Source organism: Triticum dicoccoides, chromosome 7B, assembly GCF_002162155.2.
Source record: "Triticum dicoccoides isolate Atlit2015 ecotype Zavitan chromosome 7B, WEW_v2.0, whole genome shotgun sequence".
NCBI lineage: Eukaryota > Viridiplantae > Streptophyta > Magnoliopsida > Poales > Poaceae > Triticum > Triticum dicoccoides.
The window spans coordinates 246,861,344-246,880,539 of record NC_041393.1 but is presented as its reverse complement, the minus strand read 5'-3'; positions in this window follow the sequence as shown (position 1 = coordinate 246,880,539).

Below are 19,196 nucleotides of genomic sequence, written 5' to 3'. Positions count from 1 at the left end.
TTTTCTTGCGTCCTCTGCCCCCCTTTTCCGATTTCTTCAATGATATCATGCACACCTTCGGCTTCCACCTCCTGGATTTCACCCCAAACGCCGTGGCGTGCATGGCTCTTTTCGCCCATCTCTATGAGGGCTTCGTCAGGGTGCATCCCGACACGGCACTCTTCCGCCACTACTTCTTCCCTCGGATCCAAAAGGGGGGGTGCCATTTTCGGTTGCGTCGCCTGGATCCCAAGGTCCAAGGGGACATACCAGGAGGGCGCTCAGAAGGAGAGGAGGGAGGAGTGGCGGGGCCGGTGGTGTTGGATTGAGGAGGAGGATCCACAAGAATTTTGCCAGGTTCGTCGGGCGCCGCCGGTTCGCAGAAACGACTGGAGCAATGTCGATGTTGACGTCGCGAAGCTCACAGTTGCCACTAACAGGATTCTTCGCCTCACCGAGGTCGGGCTCACCCTTGAGATGGTTGGGGCAGATTTCATCCGCCGCCGAATCGCTCCGCTGCACAACAAGGGGAGGCCAGCCTGGCTCTTCACGAATGCGGCCGACATCATGAGGCTTCGGCCTCGACCACAACCTCACGGTGATGGGGCACACCCACTTCTGCCAGCGGCTCTTCCAGCTTGACGTGAACCACAACGGCAAGGTCAAGCGGTCCGGCAAGGCCGCCAAAACTGGCAAGGTCGCCAAGGGGCCCTTGTATGGGTTGCTGGCGGGGGTGGTCCCGCTGAGCAATAACTCGCGCCGAAACAACATCATCGCCATGATGCCGGAGTTCAACGCGCACGGCCTCGTCCCAAATTGGGTCAGGCCACCGGAGGATCAAGTGCAGGAGTTCTTTGACACTTTGGAGGAGAAGTACCTTGGTGCCAGCCGCGGCTTGTCCAGGACACTACCCAGACGGAGCTGTACTACATTGCCGCCAGGGCGGTGGAGGCGGAGCTCGCCAAGGAGGCCGGCAGCGCCGGTGATAACCCACAAGTATAGGGGATCGCAACAGTTTTCGAGGGTAGAGTATTCAACCCAAATTTATTGATTCGACACAAGGGGAGCCAAAGAATATTCTCAAGTATTAGCAGTTGAGTTGTCAATTCAACCACACCTGGATAACTTACTATCTGCAACAAAGTATTTAGTAGCAAAGTAGTATGGAAGTAACGGTAACAGTAGCAAAAGTAATATTTTTGGGGTTTGTAGTGATTGTAACAATAGCAACGGAAAAGTAAATAAGCTAAGAACAATATGTGAAAATCTCATAGGCATTGGATCGGTGATGGAGAATTATGCCGGATGCGGTTCATCATGTAACAGTCATAACATAGGGTGACACAGAACTAGCTCCAATTCATCAATGTAATGTAGGCATGTATTACGAATATAGTCATACGTGCTTATGGAAAAGAACTTGCATGACATCTTTTGTCCTACCCTCCCGTGGCACCGGAGTCCTAATGGAAACTAAGGGATATTAAGGCCTCCTTTTAATAGAGTAACGGACCAAAGCATTAACACATAGTGAATACATGAACTCCTCAAATTACGGTCATCACCGGGAGTGGTCCCAATTATTGTCACTTCGGGGTTGCCGGATCATAACACATAGTAGGTGACTATAGACTTGCAAGATAGGATCAAGAACTCACATATATTCATGAAAACATAATAGGTTCAGATCTGAAATCATGGCACTCGGGCCCTAGTGACAAGCATTAAGCATAGCAAAGTCATAGCAACATCAATCTCAGAACATAGTGGATACTAGGGATCAAACCCTAACAAAACTAACTCAATTACATGATAGATCTCATCCACCCCATCACCATCCAGCAAGTCTACGATGGAATTACTCACGCACGGCGGTGATAATCATGAAATTGGTGATGAAGGATGGTTGATGATGATGATGGCGGTGGATTCCCCTCTCAGGAGCCCCGAACGGACTCCAGATCAACCCTCCTGAGAGGTTTTAGGGCTTGGCGGCGACTCCGTATCATAAAACGCGATGAATCCTTCTCTCTGGTTTTTTTCTCCCCGAACACGAATATATGGAGTTGGAGTTGAGGTCGGTGGAGCAACAGGGGGCCCACGAGGCAGGGGGCGCGCCCAAGGGGGGAGCGCGCCCCCACCCTCGTGGACAGGTGGAGGCCCCCCTGACGTGGATTCTTCTTCCAGTATTTTTTATATATTCCAAAATAATTCTCCGTTGATTTTCAGCTCATTCCGAGAACTTTTATTTCTGCACAAAAATAACACCATGGCAATTCTACTGAAAACAGCGTCAGTCCAGGTTAGTTCCATTCAAATCATGCAAGTTAGAGTCCAAAACAAGGGCAAAAGTGTTTGGAAAAGTAGATACGACAGAGACGTATCAACTCCCCGAAGCTTAAACCTTTGCTTGTCCATACTGAAAGTGATAAAGAAAAACTTTTACAAACTCTGTTTGCTCTTGTTGTTGTAAATATGTAAAGCCAACATTCAACTTTTCAGCAAAGATTATGACTAACCACATTCACAATAGCATTTAGGTCTCATGTTTACTCATGTCAATGGCATAATCAACTAGCGAGCAATAATAATAAATCTCGGATGACAACACTTTCTCAAAACAATCATAATATGATATAACAAGATGGTATCTTGCTAGCCCTTTTTGAGACCGCAAAACATAAATGCAGAGCACCTTTAAAGATCAAGGACTGACTACACATTGTAATTCATGGTAAAAGAGATCCAGTCATAGTCATACCCAATATAAATTAATAGTAATGAATGCAAATGACAGCGGTGCTCTCCAGCTAGTGCTTTTTAATAAGAGGGTGATGACCCGACATAAAAGTAAATAGATAGGCCCTTCGCAAAGGGGACCAGGGATTTGTAGAGGTGCCAGAGCTCGATTTTGAAATAGATATAAATAATATTTTGAGCGGTATACTTTCATTGTCAACATAACAACCAAGAGATGGCGATATCTTCCATGCTACACACATTATAGGCGGTTCCCAAACAGAATGGTAAAGTTTATACTCCCCCTCCACCAACAAGCATCAATCCATGGCTTGCTCGAAAGAACGAGTGCCTCCAACTAGCAACAGTCCCAGGGGGAGTTTTGTTTGCAATTAATTTGATTTGATTTGCATAAAGCATGGGACTGGGCATCCCAGTGACCAACCATTTTCTCGTGAGTGAGGAGCGGAGTCCACTCCTCTTGAGAATAACCCGCCTAACATGGAAGATAAGGACAGCCCTAGTTGATACATGAGCTATTCAAGCATACCAAACAGAATTTCATTTGAAGTTTTAGAGTTTGGCACATACAAATTTACTTGGAACGGCAGGTAGATACCGCATATAGGAAGGTATAGTGGACTCATATGGAATAACTTTGGGGTTTAAGGGATTGGATGCACAAGCAGTATTCCTGCTTAGTACAAGTGAAGGCTAGCAAAAGACTGGGAAGCGACCAACTAGAGAGCGACAACAGTCATGAACATGCATTAAAATTAATAAACATTGAGTACGAGCATGAGTAGGATATAATCCACCATGAACATAAATATCGTGAAGGCTATGTTGATTTGTTTCAACTACATGTGTGAACATGTGCCAAGTCGAGTCACTTAAATTGTTCAAAGGAGGATACCACCCTATCGTACCACATCACAACCATTTTAATAGCATGTTGGCACGCAAGGTAAACCATTATAAACTCCTAGCTAATTAAGCATGGCATAAGAAACTATAATCTCTAATTGTCATTGCACACATGTTTCACGACCGAACGATGTGAATAATAATAATAGTGCACGTGCATTGGACCAAGCTGGAATCTGCGAGCATTCAATAACAGGAGAAGACAAGGCAATATGGGCTCTTGGTTAAATCAACAATAATGCATATAAGAGCCATTTCAACAATTTCATTATGGTCTTCTCCTATCGACCCCCAAAGAAAAGAAATAAAACTATTTACAAGGGAAAGCTCCCAATAAGCAAAAGAAGAACGAGAAATCTTTTTAGGTTTTCTTTTTAATTATTACTACAGCAAGAAAGTAAACTAACTAAAAGTTATTACTAATCTTTTTGGTTTTTCTTAAGGTTTATTAAACACACAAGAAGAAAGCATAAAAAGAAAATAAACTAGCATGGATAATACAATGAAAGAGTATGAGCACCGACATCTAGCAATGATTGTGTGAACATGAATGTAATGTCGGTGAGAAATACGTACTCCCCCAAGCTTAGGCTTTTGGCCTAAGTTGGTTTATTGCCACGGATGGCCTGGCGGATATCCGTAGTTGTAGTTGGGGTCATACTAAGATGCAGCAGTCATTGCATCATGGGCTGCAGCTTGGAGGCGAGCTATCTCAACCTTCCTCTTATACTCTTCCGCCTCCTCTCTGGTTATGTAATATCTCCCCTTTGCCTGAAAGTCAAAGAAAGTAGAAGCACGAAGAGCGACGTGATAGGTGCATCGTGTCAAAAATTAGTCGGTACTGGAGGAACTGATCGTTCCTCTCAACAAAACGATGACGCACCATAGCCTCATAATCAAAATGAGCAGGAGGCAACTCAATATCATCCTCACGTATGGTTATACCAAGAAAATTAGCTAAACAGGTTGCATAAATTCCACCAAAGAAATCTCCATTAAATCTATTATGATGCAACCTACGTGCAACGATGGCTCCCAAATTATAAGATTTATCTCCTAACACAGCTCTCCTAAGAATGCTGAGGTCAGGGACACACATGTGACATGCTTCATCCTTACCATTTTTGCACCGACCTATGAAGAGAGCAAAATAATGTATAGCAGGAAAATGAATGCTCCCTATGGTAGCTTGTGCTATGTCTCTAGATTCCCCCACAGTTATACTAGCAAGAAAATCTCTAAATTCAGATTTGCGAGGTTCACTAGGGCTACCCAGTTGTGGAAGTTTGCAAGCAGTGGTAAAATCCTCTAAGTCCATAGTGTAAGAATTTTCATAAAGATCAAACAGGACAGTTTGAGAATTGCGTGTAGATGAAAATTCAAACCTCCTCACAAAGGAACTAGTGAGATAGTGGTACTGACGGCACTTTTCTGCCGCGAAGCTCACAAGATCAGCGTTCGCAAATATGTGTTAAATTCTTCCTTAATTCCTGCTTGATCCATGAAGTCCTCAGAAGGCCATTCATAGGGCCGCACTGGGCATTCCTTGGTGGCTCATCATCAGCATCACGCATTGCAAGCTTGGGTCCTTGCTTTCTTAAAGAACCACCTTGGTACATTTTCCTAAACATATTTCTTCCTCTAAAAAATTTCTGAAATTTTTAGTAACTTCAAATAAAGGAGAACCAAGCTCAACAAAATTGATAGCAACTACTCCTACAAGTGCCTAGAGCCTATATCATGCATTAGAACTACTTAGAACCATATAAATTGGACATGCAAGCTCAAGAACATGGTCACCTAGGCAGCACAAATTTGCAATGAATAAAGCACTAGAACAAAAACTAATTGGACCAATGGAGGAGTCACATACCAAGGAACATTCCCCCAAGCAGTTTTGTGAGAGGTGCTTTGAGCAAGGAGATCGAAAATCGCAGCAAAAAGAGCTAGAACGCGTGCTTGAGCTGGATGGTGATTTTTTTTGGGAGGAAGAAGAAGTGTGTGGGTGCAGGAATAAGTGGAGGGGAGCCACCGTGGCCCACGAGGCAGGGGGACGCCCTGGACCCTCGTGGCCAGGTGCTTGCTCCCTTTGCTGTGTTCTCAGTGCCAAATATTCTCAAATATTCCAGAAAAAACATATTTTAATTTCAGGGCATTTGGAGAACTTTTATTTTCGGGGTATTTTTATATTGCACGGATAATTCAGAAAACAGACAGAAAAATACTATTTTTACTTTATTTCAACTAAATATCAGAAAGTAGAGAGAGGGTACAGAAGGTTGTGCTTTCTAACTTCATCCATCTCATGCTCATCAAAAGGAATCCACTAACAAGGTTGATCAGGTCTTGTTAACAAACTCATTCTGAATTGCATGGAACCGGAGAAATTTCGAATAACACTATGTTACCTCAACGGGGATATGCACATCCCCAATAATAAGAGTATCATATTTCTTCTTGACAGTAGGAAGAGGAAATTCAAAACCTCCAATAATAATAGATGGAATTTTTCCAATGGAATTGATACTGTGGACTTGAGGTTGTTTCCTTGGAAAGTGTACCGTATGCTCATTACCATTAACATGAAAAGTGACATGGCCTTTGTTGCAATAAATAACAGCCCCTGCAGTATTCAAAAAGGGTCTTCCAAGAATAATAGACATACTATCATTCTCGGGAATATCAAGTATAACAAAGTCCATTAAAATAGTAACGTTCGCAACCACAACAGGCACATCCTCACAAATACAGACATTTATAGCAGTTGATTTATCAGCCATTTGGAAAGATATTTCAGTAGGTGTCAACTGATTCAAATCAAGTCTACGATATAAAGAGAGAGGCATAACACTAACACCGGCTCCAAGATCACATAAAGCAGTTTTAACATAATTTATTTTAATGGAGCATGGTATAGTAGGTACTCCTGGATCTCCACCCTTAAAAGTATAATTAGCAAGCATGGTGGAAATTTCAGCTTCCGGTATCTTTCTTTTATTTGTAACAATATCTTTCATGTACTTAGCATAAGGATTCATTTTGACCATATCAGTAAATTGCATACGCAAAAAGATAGGTCTAATCATTTCAGCAAAGTGCTCAAAATCCTCATCATCCTTTTTCTTGGATGGTTTGGGAGGAAAAGGCATGGGTTTCTGAACCCATGGTTCTCTTTCTTTACCGTGCTTCCTAGCAGCAAAGTCTCTATTATCATAACGTTGATTCTTTGATTGTGGGTTATCAAGATCAATAGCATGTTCAATTTCTACATCATTACCATTGCTAGGTTGAGCATCATCATTAACATTATCACTAGGTTCATGTTCATTACCAGATTGTGTTTCAGCATCAGAAATAGAAATATTATTTGGATTCTCAGGTGGTTCAGCAGTAGGTTCACTAGAAGCATGCAAAGTCCTATCATTTTCCTTTTTCTTCTTTTTAGAAGGACTAGGTGCATCCATATTATTTCTCTGAGAATCTTGGTCAATTCTCTTAGGATGGCCTTCAGGATACAAAAGTTCCTGAGTCATCTTACCAGTTCTAGTAGCCACTCTAACAGCATAGTCACTGTTCTTACTATTCAATTCATTGAGCAAATCATTCCGAGCTTTAAGTACTTGTTCTACTTGAGTGGTAACCATAGAAGCGTGTTTACTAATGAGTTTAAGTTCACCTTTAACTCTGGACATATAGTAATCCAAGTGTTCAATCATATAAGCATTAAAATATCCTTGCTTAACCATAAAGTTATCGAACTCACCCAAACATTGGCTAGCAAACTTAGTAGGAGGGATTTCACCTTTATCATATCTATAGAGAGAATTTACCTTGACTACCTGTGTCAGGTTATCAAGACCATGAGTTTCTTCAATAGGTGATGGATTAAGATCATATATTTCTTCAACAGGCGGTAAATTAAGACCATGTATTTCTTCAATAGGAGGTAAATTCTTAACATCTTCATCTTTAATACCTTTTTCTTTCATAGATTTCTTTGCCTCTTTCATATCTTCAGGACTAAGAAATAGAACGCCCCTCTTCTTCGGAGTTGGTTTAGGAATAGGCTCAGGAATTGGCTCAGGAAGTGTCAAATTATTTTCATTAGTCAACATATTATTCAATAGAATTTCAGCTTCATACGGTGTTCTTTCCCTGAAAACAGAACCAGCACAACTATCCATGTAATCTCTGGAAGCATCGGTTAGTCCATTATAGAAGTGTCGGATGTTGGGTTCCAGCAGACCCTTAAGGTTCGAACTCTGGGGTGCGCACGAAGATCTCTCCCCTACTGACCTACGTCCGATCGTCTCGTGAGATCTAGGCTAGAAACAATGAACAGCACGAGGGACACAAGACGTATACTGGTTTGGGCCACCGCTATGGTGTAATACCCTACTCCAGTGTGTGGTGTGGTGGATTGCCTCAGGGGCTGATGATGAACAGTACAAGGGAAGAACAGCCTCACGAGAGGTGTTCTTGAGCTGGTGCGATGAACTGCTTGGGTGAGTTCGATCGCCTTTCTCTCTCTAATGAGCTATTGATGAGTCCCCCCTCTTCTCTGTGGTGGCTAGCCCTATTTATAGAGGCCCTGGTCCTCTTCCCAAATATTGAGCGGGAAGGGCGCCAACAACGGCCATTTTGAAGGGTAACATCAAGTACAAGTTATCCTGACTAAAGTTGGTCTTCGGCTGCCAAAGGCACTGATGATGACGCCGTCTTGGGCTCCACGGTGACCTCCATCCTGCCGCTCTGCTGGTCTTGGTCTCGCTGCATTGAAATGGCAACCTTTGCCTGATGCCTCGGTACTCTATGCCTGTGCTTGCCCCCTTTGCACCAAAGAGGAAACAAGGACACTGCACAGGCTGGCGCCCGCCTGGCGCCCGCCTGGTCTCGATCATCATGGCTTGCGTCATAAGAACCTCGCGAGGTACCCCGCCTTGATCTCTCTGCCTCCTCGCGAGCCTGCCTGGCGAGGCCATTTCTGATGTAGCCTTGCGCAGTCCGCCCCGCGAGGCTTGGCCCCTCGCGAGGGTCTTGAGTCTTGCACTGATGAAGATGGGTTGTACTGGGCCACCACTAGAGCCACGCCGCAGGCCGCAGGTAGGCAAGTCTGGGGACCCCCGTTCCCAGAACACCGACTGAGGGAGTCCTGGACTAGGGGGTGTCCGGATAGCCGGACTGTCGTCATCGGTCGGACTCCAAGACTATGAAGATTCAAGATTGAAGACTTCGTCCCGTGTCCGGATGGGACTTTCCTTGGCGTGGAAGGCAAGCTTGGCAATACGGATATGTAGATCTCCTACCATTGTAACCGACTCTGTGTAACCCTAGCCCTTTCCGGTGTCTATATAAACCGGAGGGTTTTAGTCCGTAGGACAACAATCACAACAACAATCATACCATAGGCTAGCTTCTACGGTTTAGCCTGCTTGATCTTGTGGTAGATCCACTCTTGTACTACCCATATCATTAATATCAATCAAGCAGGAGTAGGGTTTTACCTCCATCGAGAGGGCCCGAACCTGGGTAAAAACATTGTGTCCCTTGTCTCCTGTTACCATCCGCCTAGACGCACAGTTCAGGACCCCTACCCGAGATCCGCCGATTTTGACACCGACATTGGTGCTTTCATTGAGAGTTCCTCTGTGTCGTCACTGATAGGCTTGATGGATCCTTAGATCATCAACAATGACGCAGTCCAGGGTGAGACTTTTCTCCCCGGATAGATCTTCGTATTCGGCGGCTTTGCACTGCGGGCCAATTCGCTTGGCCATCTGGAGCAGATCGAAAGCTACGCCCCTGGCCATCAGGTCAGATTTGGAAGCCTAAACTTCACGGCTGACATCCATGGAGGCTTGATCTTCGATGGATTCGAGCCACAGCCGAGTGCACCGCACTGTCTCGATGGGCATGATTTAGCTCTGCTGCCGGACAGTGCCCTGGAGGCCGCACATGAGTCCGCTTCGATCCTTAATTCGGAGCTGACCACGCAGATCGAGGATGGGTGGCTAGACACCGCCATGGAGGCTGCAACCTCTCCGGCGATGGAGCCGAATACTGACTTTGTCCCTTGTGAGGCTCGTGACTCCGAGGTGCCGGACTCCTCTCCGGACTCCGAACCTCCCGCGCCCCCTCCAATCGAATCCGATTGGGCGCCGATCATGGAGTTCACCGCTGCGGACATCTTTCAACACTCAGCTTTTGGCGACATCCTGAATTCGCTAAAGTATCTCTCTCTATCAGGAGAGCCCTGGCCGAATTGCGGTCAGGATGGTTGGGATGCGGACGACGAAGAAATTGAAAGCCCACCCACCACCCACTTTGTAGCCACTGTCGACGATCTAACCGACATGCTAGACTACGATTCCGAAGACATCAATGGTATGGACGACGATGCCGGAGACGACCAAGAACCAGCGCCTACGGGGCACTGGAAGACCACCTCGTCATACGACATATACATGGTGGACATCCCAAAGGATGGGAATGGCGAAGAAGCAGCGGAGGAAGACTCCCCCAAGAAACAGCCCAAGCGCCGGCGTCAGCGGCGCCGCTCTAAATCCCGCCACAGCAAGAATGGAGATTCCGGCACCAGAGATAATAACACCCCAGAGAGTGCCGAAGACAACCCCCTCCAGCAAGATTCAGCACAGGAGGACGGAGAAGCCAGCCCTCACGGGAGAGCGGCACACGAAGAGGTAGAGGATGATAATTACATGCCTCGCTCCGGAGACGAGGCAAGCCTCGACGACGACGAATTCGTCGTGCCCGAGGATCCCATCGAACAAGAGTGTTTCAAACGCAGGCTTATGGCCACGGCGAACAGCCTAAAGAAAAAGCAGCAACAGCTTAGAGCTGATCAAGACCTGCTAGCCGACAGATGGACTGAAGTCCTCGCGGCCTAAGAGTACGAACTCAAACGCCCCTCCAAAAGCTACCCCAAACGCAAGTTGCTCCCCTGACTAGAGGGGGAGGCATATAAACCTGCATCACCAGAGCACAATACGGTCGACCGACCACCTCGTGGCCGCGACAGAGAGGCCTTTAGGCCCTCCATTAGAACCGTACCCCGGCATCGCTCGAAAAGCACAAGGCCACAGGGGAACGCTCTGGACTTGCGAGACATATTGGAGGATAAGGCAAGACAATCAAGATCGATCTACGGATCGCGTGGGCGCCCCATGGCATGCGACGACAACCGTCGCGCCGGACACAGCAAGTCCGGCCGGGCCGAATACAGTAGACAAAGCTCGTTTGAGCTACGTCGTGATATAGCCCAATATAGAGGCGCCGCACACCCACTATGCTTCACATATGAAGTAATGGATCATCAAATCCCCGAAGGGTTTAAACCCGTGAACATTGAATCCTACGATGGCACAACAGACCCCGTGGTTTGGATCGAAGACTAACTCCTTCATATCCACATGGCCCGCGGTGACGATCTTCACGCCATCAAATATCTCCCACTCAAGCTTAAAGGACCAACTCGGCATTGGCTTAACAACTTGCCAGCAGAATCGATTGGGTGTTGGGAAGACCTGGAAGCCATATTCCTTGACAACTTCCAGGGCACATATGTGCGACCACCAAACACCGATGACCTAAGCCACATAATTCAGCAGCCAGACGAATCGTCCAGACAGTTCTGGACACGGTTCTTAACAAAGAAAAATCAAATCGTCAACTGTCCGGATGTAGAGACCCTCGCAGCCTTCAAACATAACATCCGTGATGAGTGGCTGGCCCGGCACCTAGGACAGGAAAAGCCGAAATCCATGGCGGCCCTCACATCACTCATGACCCGCTTCTGCGCGGGAGAGGACAGCTGGCTAGCCAGCAGTAACAACCTCAGCAAAAATTCTGGCAGTCCGGATACCAAGGACCGCAATGGCAGGCCGCATCGCAACAAAAACAAACGCCGCATTAACGGCGATAACACTGAGGATACGGCAGTCAACGCCGGATTCAGAGGCTCTAAACCCGGTCAGCGGAAAAAGCCCTTCAAAAGAACTACTCCGGGTCCGTCCAATTTGGACCGAATACTCGACCGGTCGTGCGAGATACATGGCACCCCCGAAAAGCCAGCCAATCACACCAACAGGGATTGTTGGGTATTCAAGCAGGCAGGCAAGTTAATTGCCGAAAACAATGACAAGGGGCTGCACAGCGATGACGAGGAAGAGACCCGGCCGCCGAACAATAGAGGACAGAAGGGTTTCCCCCCACAAGTGCGGACGGTAAATATGATATACGCAACCCACATACCCAAGAGGGAGCGGAAGCGTGCACTCGGGGACATATACGCGATGGAGCCAGTCACCCCGAAGTTCAACCCATGGTCCTCCTTCCCGATCACTTTTGATCGAAGGGACCACCCCACTAGTATCCGCCACGGGGGATTCGCCGCATTGGTTTTAGACCCAATCGTAGATGGATTTCACCTCACTAGAGTCCTGATGGACGGCGGCAGCAGCCTGAACCTGCTTTATCAGGATACAGTGCGCAAGATGGGCATAGACCCCTCAAGGATTAAACCCACAAAGACGACCTTCAAAGGCATCATTCCAGGTGTAGAGGCCAATTGCACAGGCTCAGTCACACTTGAAGTGGTCTTCGGATCCCCGGATAACTTTTGAAGCGAGGAGTTAATCTTCGACATAGTTCCGTTCCGCAGCGGCTATCACGCTCTGCTCGGACGGACCGCGTTTGCAAAGTTCAACGCGGTGCCGCACTATGCATACCTCAAGCTCAAGATGCCAGGCCCTCGAGGAGTCATTATGGTCAATGGAAAAACTGAACGCTCCCTCCGAACGGAGGAACACACAGCGGCTCTCGCGGCAGAAGTACAGAGCACCCTCTTAAGGCAATTTTCGAGTCCGGCCGTTAAGCGACCGGACACGGCCAAACGCGCCCGGAGTAACCTACAACAAGACCACCTGGCACGTTCCGAGCACGCGTAGCAATGCGGCCCCAACCCCAGCCCTTGCAAAATTGCAAGACTGGTCCTTCGCGTACATCATTACGCTTTGGAGATACCATGGGTATAGGGGGAGGGGCACGACCACCACAGGCCCAGAATGTGGATTAAACAGCACCAGGGGCTCCCAAGTGTGTCACTCTTTTTCCTTTTTCTTTTTTCTTACCCACAGGACTCCGTTCACCAGAGGCCCTGTCCGGCAGTAGACCTGCCGAACTCACGATGCAACAGCCAGGGGAGGAGAAAGGCTACGACGAGTATCCAGGTGGTCTCCATTACAAGCATTAAATCCATTTTATACACCATTCCGCAGCCTACCCCTGGAGGGGGACATGTTTAATAGTCCTATCCCTTGCTTACCGCACTATTTGTATCGTCCTGCATTCATGGCAGTATTTCTTGAATAAACAATGCCTCGCTTTTTGCTTATAACTGCATTTATTTCTTACACATATGTCCATTTATGACATGCTGCATCCGTGCACTTTGGTACGGCTAAATACACCAGGGGCTTAAGTTCCCCACATTATGGTGTGATAAGTCCGAACACTTTCACAAGTGCGGCACCCCGAACTTATAGCATTATATGCATCAGCTCCGAATCATGTCTTGGGTCAATAGTTGGGTTTGCCCGGCTCCCATGTTTTGGTACCTTACGTTCCGTTGTATCGGCTAAGGTAGCACTGGGAGAACCACTGCGATTGCGCCCCGGTTGAGCTGGGCGAGCGCCTCAGTGGAGAAAGGTAAAACTGACCGTCATGATAAGGCGAGAGCTGGTCGCTGTTCGAGAGGTCTTTTCGAGTCCCTAAAGACTTATGTCGCTTAGAGCGAGGAACCGGCTTTTGTCCGGCCCAGGAGTGGATAGCGCCCCGAACTCGGTCTTCCGAACACTAGGGGCTTCGCCGAAATTTAAAATTATAGAATTCTATGGCTAAGTGAGAGTGTTCAAGCATTATAAGTTCGGTTGCCTCGTTCGCTGTGTTTTGCGCCTCCCTAGATGGACCCAAAAATGGGAACAAGAGCGCTCAAGTTTATCCCGAACACCCCAGGACTCGTGGCATGGGGGCTGAAGCCGACGACTTGCCATCTCTCAGATTTGATAAACGGCCGCACAGAAGGTAATATTTTAAATTAACAAGCATTGCTTAGCGCATATGAACAAAGTCTTCAGCGCACAGGATAACAAAATGCGAGTCTACTTAAATATTACATCTTTAGAGCACTCACCCGCAATCATGCGGGCACCCTTCAGGACACTCTTATAATACATTTCGGGCGTACGATACTCCTTGCCCGCCGGCGGCGCGTCCGTCAGAAGCTTCTCAGCGTCCATCCTGCCCCAGTGCACTTTTGCACGGGCAAGAGCCCGACGGGCACCTTCAATGCAGGCGGAGTGCTTGACGACCTCAACCCAGGGACACGCGTCCACCAGCCGCCGCACCAGGCCGAAGTAGCTCCTAGGCATGGCCTGCTTGGGCCACAACCGAACTATGAGGCCCTTCATGGCCTGTTCGGCTACCTTGTGGAGCTCGACCAGCTGCTTCAGCTGGTCTCTAAGGGGCACCGGATGTCCGGCCTCAGCATACTGAGACCAGAAGACCTTCTCCGTCGAGCTCCCCTCCTCGGCCCGGTAGAAAGCGGCGGCATCAGACACGCTGCGGGGCAGATTTGCGAACGCTCCTGGAGAGCTCCGAATTCGGGTAAGTAATAGGTAATTCACATTCACATGCTTGCTTTGCATGAAAAATGCCTTACCCGCCGCTATCTTCTTCAACGCCTCGATTTCCTGGAGGGCCTTGTGGGCTTCGGCCTTAGCGGCTTTGGCTCTCAAGAGCCGATGCAAGCTCGGACTCTCGAGTCTTTGAGTCGCGCTCCAAACCCTCATGTTTTTCCATGAGAGCCTGGAGCTCTTGCCGCACCTCCGCCACCCACGCCTCCTGCTTCTCTCGCTCGGCTCATTCCTCGGCCGCATTGCGTTCGGCCGCGGACACCGCCTCCTTCAGGGTTGGCACTTCATTCATGGCCCCTGGAGTACCCACTTTATCCTTGTTATTTCTCTTACAACCAAATCATTTTCTGTAAGGTACTAATTTAATACGGTGTCACTCACCTTCCTTGTCCTCGAGATGCTTCTTGGCACGGCCGAGCTCGCTCTCGGACCGCTCGAGACTCTGCTTCAAAGCATCGACCTCCGCAGTCAGTGCGGCAGAGGTCAGCAGCGCAGCCTGCAATCCCATATTGACATATTTTTTAGAACTCCTGCGTATATCTTTTTAGATCCTTAGTCCGGCTTTTCTTTCCGAACACCGAACCGAGCATCAGGGGCTACTGTCTATGCGGTATTATATTACACATCTTAAAATTCTTACCTCAAAGCCTGTTAGAAGCCTGCTGCAGGCTTCGGTCAGCCCGCTCTTGGCGAGCTGAACCTTCTGAATCACCGCACTCATGATAGTGCGGTGTTCTTCTTCGATGGAAGCGCCGTTGAGCGCCTCCAGCAAGTTAACCGGCGCCTCTGATTGGACAGAGGCCGCGGGTGTCACAGTCTTGCCCTTCTTACGAAGGGGCCGCTCGTCGGACTCCGGAACCACTGCAGGTTCCGGTGAGGAGTCCGGTGCAGAGTCCAGAAGGTTGTCTTGCGGCACCTCCGGGGCCTCCTCCTCCTGGCGCGTCCCTTCCCGGGATCCCACCTCGGCGTCGTCAACGTCACGGGGGGTTGAGGTGGTCGGAAGAGAATCCATATCCGACGTGTCCAAGGACCCGCTCGACGAAGCGGGAAGATCGTCCTTGGCCGGACTATAGGTTGTATGCGGCATCAGAAAGACATAGTGTGGCAAAAAGAAAAATTATAAATTATCTAGGAGTCCGGATACTTACGATCTCGCTAGGGGCTTGGCCCTTGAGGGCCACTCCTCGTCGCCGTCGCCGACGTTGGCAGAGCTGTCCGGGGGAAGGGTCCTTCCCTTCTTGGACCCTTCGGCCTACCTCGCTGGGGAAGCCTTCCTCTTCTTCTCTCCCCCCGCTGGGGAAGAGGCCTCTTTCTTCTCCTCCTCGTCCTCAGGGGAGGAGTCCGCCTCGGAGTCATCGGACGATGAGTCCGACACCACCTGACGCCGGGAACTCCTTCGGGTTCCCGTGGCCTTCTTCTTGGCCTTCTTCTCCGGCACCACGTAAAGTGTCGGGACCAGCAGCCCCGTCAAACGGGTGTCCGCTAGGTCTTCTGGAAGGGGAGCCGGACAGTTAACCTGTCCGGACGTCTTCTGCCATTCCTGTTAAAGGCATTGGGAGTTTAGATCCCGCATAGAGTCAAACTATGAAAAGAAAGTGTCCCATAAAGGATAACATAGCTTACCTCGCCGGCCGGGCGCTGGGTGCTGAATCCGCGATCTTCGGTTGCGGATGTGGGAGCGTCGGCGCCCTTGAACAACACCCTCCAGGAAGCTTCGTACGTCGTGTCGAAGAGCCCGCTCAAGGTCCGGTGCTGTGCAGGATCGAACTCCCACAAATTGAAGGCCCGTTGCTGGCAGGGGAGAATCCGGCGGACGAGCATGACCTGGATCACGTTAACAAGCTTAAGCTTCTTGTTCACCAGGGTCTGGAGACAGGACTGGAGTCCGGTCAGCTCTTCCGAACTACCCCATAGCAAGCCCTTCTCTTTCCAGGAGGTGAGCTGCATGGGGATACCAGACCTGAATTCGGGGGCCGCTGCCCATTTAGGGTCACGCGGCTCGGTGATGTAAAACCACCCCGATTGCCATCCTTTGATGGATTCCACGAAGGCACCCTCGAGCCAAATGACGTTGGGCATTTTGCCCACCATGGCACCTCCGCACTCCGCTTGGCTTCCCTTCACAACCTTCGGCTTGACATTCAAGGTCTTTAGCCACAAGACGAAGTGGGGCTGGATGCAGAGGAAGGCCTCGCACACGATGATAAACGCCGAGATATTGAGGATAAAGTTTGGGGCCAGATCGTGGAAATCCAGGCCGTAGTAGTACATGAGCCCCCAGACGAAAGGGTGGAGTGGGAAGCCCAGTCCGCGGAGGAAGTGGGGAAGGAATACGACCCTCTCATGGGGCCTGGGGGTGGGGAGGAGCTGCCCCTCGTCGGGCAGCCGGTGCGCGATGTTGCTGGACAGGTATCCGGCACTGCGCAGCTTCTTGATGTGCCCCTCCGTAACGGAGGAGGCCATCCACTTGCCTCCCGCTCCGAACATGGCTGGAGAAGGTTGAGGTGAGATGTGCGGACTTGGGCGCTGGAGCTCGAGTGCGCGGAGATGGATAAGCAAAGGAGGAAGAAGGCGTAGGTAAAAGAGGTGGATCCTTATCCCCTTATATATGGGCGGACGAAAACTATGCATCCCCACCGGCCTGGTAAAACTCGTTTATCTCCCAAGCGCCACAATCAATGGCGCGATTGGGTTACCCACGTCCGTATTGATGGGAATCCCGGAATAAGGGGAGCACGATCTCTACCTCGACAAGACGTGCCAAGGAAACCGCTTTGCTAAACGCGCTGAGGTGGTATAATAAAAACGATTCGAGTAAAGACTTGGTAGTGGTGTGACGTCACGCCACAAAATACGTCAGCAGATCGAACTTGTGTAAATATTATTCTCTCTACGGTGGTATGTGGAATTTATTTTACAGAGACGGACACTATCCAGGTGTTCACTATCTTCTATGAATTATTCGGAGGAGGAACCCGCCTTGCAATGCCGAAGACAATATGAGCGCCGGACTCATCGTCATTGAAGCCTGGTTCAGGGGCTACTGAGGGAGTCCTAGACTAGGGGGTGTCCGGATAGCCGGACTATCGTCACCGGCCGGACTCCAAGACTATGAAGATACAAGATTGAAGACTTCGTCCCGTGTCCGGATGGGACTTTCCTTGGCGTGGAAGGCAAGCTTGGCAATACGGATATGTAGATCTCCTACCATTGTAACCGACTCTGTGTAACCCTAGCCCTTTCCGGTGTCTATATAAACCAGAGGGTTTTAGTCCATAGGACAACAATCACAACAACAATCATACCATAGGCTAGCTTCTAGGGTTTAGCCTCCTTGATCTCGTGGTAGATCCACTCTTGTACTACCCATATCATTAATATCAATCAAGCAGGAGCAAGGTTTTACCTCCATCGAGAGGGCCGAACCTGGGTAAAAACATCGTGTCCCTTGTCTCCTGTTACCATCCGCCTAGATGCACAGTTCGGGACCCCCTACCCGAGATCCGCCAGTTTTGACACCGACACCGACAGTAGCCCCTGGGCCCAAGGTGCGCTCGGACTTGGCTTAGCGGAGAAGCGAAGGGGAAAGTGCGGAGCACCGCGGGCCCCATCAGCCTGCGGCCTTGGGCGCTGCGTGGCGGTTGATTGGATGTGGGCATCTCCGCTTCCCCACGCTGCCTCGGCAACCGCTCGACTTGACAAGTCCCTGCATGCGAAAATGGGTCATGATTACCTGCGATCTTGGAGGCCGATGGTTGGCCTCCCCTGGCTATAAAAGCGGGAGAGTGCAAGCCTCCGCTGCATATCTTCCTCCTCGCTTCCTTATTTCTCCCCATCTCAGCTACTCGGCATCTCCCATGGCACCACCGAAGAGGTTCTCGACCGCAGAGAATGGAAAGGCCCGCCGGGAAGGGCCTGACTCTCCCCCGCCCAAGCGCGGCCGGGGTCGTCCCAGCAAGCATCCAGCGCCGCCTGCAGCGGCTCCTCGCGGTCGCGGCTGCGATCTCCCGCGTGGCGATGGGCGCTAGGTGGGTGAAGGTAGGCGCGTTGTGGCTGCGCGTCCCCCCAGGTCGTGCTTCCACTCGGCGGAAGTGCTGTCGGAGTTCATCGTGTGGTTGGCGGACACGACCAGCACCTGGCTCCAGCTTCCCCACTTCTTTGCAGGTGAACTCTAGGCCGGTGCTCCTGGCGGCGTCTGGCTTCAAGCAGACGGTTGTTGCAGCAGGGCCTTCTGGGCTTCGCTGGCGATCTCCGTCGCCGGGAATGTGGCCCTGACCCGCAGTTGGCAAACGTTCTCCCGCGCGCGTGGCCTGAGCCAAAAATGCACCCTGCACTTCAAGTTCGATGGAGACGCCACCCTCTACGTGAGGGTGTTCGAAGAAGACGGCCGCCGCGTCGGGTGCTGCCCAAAAGACGACGATGGCGGCCAGGCGCTTTGCCTCGGTGATGGCCGAGACGAAGATGAAGGCGGGCGTGGGGCTGGCGGCTTCCGCAGTTTGCCAAGCCTCATTGACTCCCCTTCGGATGGCAGCTCCTCCAGCGGTGGCCGCGACCAGCCCCCGCGCCGTCGCGCTCGCCTTGAGGGAGGTAGCAGGTCAACCCGCCGCCACACCTTAATGAAGCACGAGGAGGGGTCCGACTGAGCTCCGGAGGCAGTACGAGCCCGCGCCACGAGTCGGTGCCGAGCGAGCTGCGTCTTCATTTTGTTTTCCTCCCTTTCCTGTGCAAAGAAAGAGTATTGTATGGCCCCGCAGGAGCGTGCTGGACTGTCGTTGTTAACTGTTATGCTATCCTTGTCGTTCCTGTGCTGTGTTTCGGCGCCGCGTGCTTGTGTGTAGG